Source organism: Arachis duranensis, chromosome 9, assembly GCF_000817695.3.
Source record: "Arachis duranensis cultivar V14167 chromosome 9, aradu.V14167.gnm2.J7QH, whole genome shotgun sequence".
Lineage (NCBI taxonomy): Eukaryota > Viridiplantae > Streptophyta > Magnoliopsida > Fabales > Fabaceae > Arachis > Arachis duranensis.
In genome coordinates this window covers 30,348,454-30,350,545 of record NC_029780.3, presented here as the reverse complement: position 1 = coordinate 30,350,545, position 2,092 = coordinate 30,348,454, and the positions used below count along the sequence as shown (strand labels likewise).

At 26.9% G+C, this 2,092-nt stretch overlaps 1 non-coding gene across 1 annotated transcript; it reads right to left on the bottom strand.

The window, feature by feature from the left end:
* Positions 1-1,118: 1,118 nt before the first annotated feature.
* On the bottom strand, positions 1,119-1,189 carry TRNAE-UUC (transfer RNA glutamic acid (anticodon UUC)). The gene has a single exon. It is a non-coding gene; the product is annotated as a tRNA-Glu (tRNA).
* Between the last annotated feature and the right edge of the window lie 903 nt (positions 1,190-2,092).

Sequence of the window (2,092 nt, the reverse complement as noted above, 5' to 3'; positions counted from 1 at the left end):
TAAATAGCCCAAAAAAACATCATAAGTGGTATTTATTGAAATTTTTTCCCTAAAGCAAGTGATCTCGCATTATTTTTAGGGTATTTGAGCGTTAAAACTAGAATGGCGTTATTTTACAAGTTTCAGTATGACATTTGGTTGTTCATGTTCAAGCTTTACTAATATTTTTGTGCTGAAAATTGTTTCAAAGAATAATGTGAGTCACATTTATAAAGTTTGGAGATTAAAAAAACTAATTAAAACTTCAAAAATTAAATTAAAATTTGGGTGCAAGTTCAGGAATCAAATTGAGTGTTAACTCTACTCATTTTCATGTGTAGATAGCGTTTTTGATATGTTGCGTATTCTTTTTTTCTATTTTCATATCATCATCAAGGGGAGGAACCTGATTCCTTCTATCCAAGATTGGAGATCCAATCCAATATATGCAACGTCTTATCTTAGCCTCAGACTTGAAACAACTAAATAATCTTTCCATAGGATTAATAGTTGACTTCTTCAAGTGTCATAAATCAAAATGTAATTGTACTCAACCTTTTACGTCTTAAACTCTTAATATGTGGTGGTTCTGGGTTCCCTAATTACCCATAATATATGGGATCGACATCTTCTAATTGCCTTTTTCTTTTTCATAACTTCTTATCATTCTATGTCTTTTAAATCCAAGATGTAGATGTGACGGTTTGATATTACTAGATATATACAAGTTGGAGGTTTAATCTATCAGTAGAACCAAGGAATTTTTTTTTTTTTAATTTCGTGGAGCCAATCTATATATTTCTTCCTCTATTATAATCTATCTACGACTTGTAACTTGTGAGTTTTAATTCTTTTGTACCTCAATGTAGTACGTACCCTCAACCGATTTACAGAAAGAAGGACATTAATTATGATCAAAGAACAGTAACGGAGAGTCTATTGCTCAAAGCAGATGTGCAACTAAATTGAATGCCACGGTTCAAAATACATGTACAACTTAATGAAATGGTACCAGAATGCATAAAAAGGGAGACAAAATGAATAAATTGGTAACCGAATAAAAAAAGAGTGCGACAAGATCAGTAATGAATGAGGTGGAAGCTAATCATTGAATGGATGAGATTAGATAAACAACAAAATTCCGTTGCCGGGAATCGAACCCGGGTCTCCTGGGTGAAAGCCAGATATCCTAACCGCTGACGACAACGGATGACACATTATAATTTTAAGAACAGCTGAAAAAGAACTATTACGAATTCCACAAAAAATAAAATGAAAGAACTTGAATTTTGACAAATCTCATATTAATAGCGATTGCACACATTTATATTTTAAAATTTAATATAAATAAAAATATAGCTTCTATTTATATAAAAGTGTGATTAAAAGATTTATTTTATTTTACTTTAAATAATTTATGGGTGAAAAGGATGTATGAAAGAGAACATGTGAAGTTATTTATCATAAAATTAAAAAGTCATTCTCTATACAATTTTTACTCAACAACAGTTACATGTATTTTTGTTTGCACCATCGGTGAAATTGAAGATTCAAAATTTCTTACCTTTTTTCATAGATGCAGCTACAAAAAATAAATTATAAATTTGTTTCTGTAGTCCATACTTACAAAAATATAACTAAATATATAAATTAATAAATTTCTGTATCTTAATTAAAATTGGTAAATAAATAAAGAGGATATAAGGAGTTTAGTGTTCAATTTTGAATTTTTCATTTTAAACCTATCAATAAAGAGTAATAAGTAATTAATATAACTACCATTTTAAAAAATGTCAAAAATATAATTATTAGTTAACTTTTTTTATTTATATTGCGATTACTTTTTTATTCTACATATAACTTCTATCTACATTATCCTTTTTTTATTTCATCCTCTTCTTTCTGATCTTCATTATATTTTTATTATTTTTCTCCTAATTATTAAATTAATTATATATTAAAACACTTATTTATTTTTAAGTAATATACAAAAAATTTATTTATGTTGGATTAAGTTACAGTAAAAAAATATTAAAATAATAAGATAGAGTATATATTTTTACAATCATATGATTTTATATGAATAATAAGAAATACAGTGATTTTTACGAAG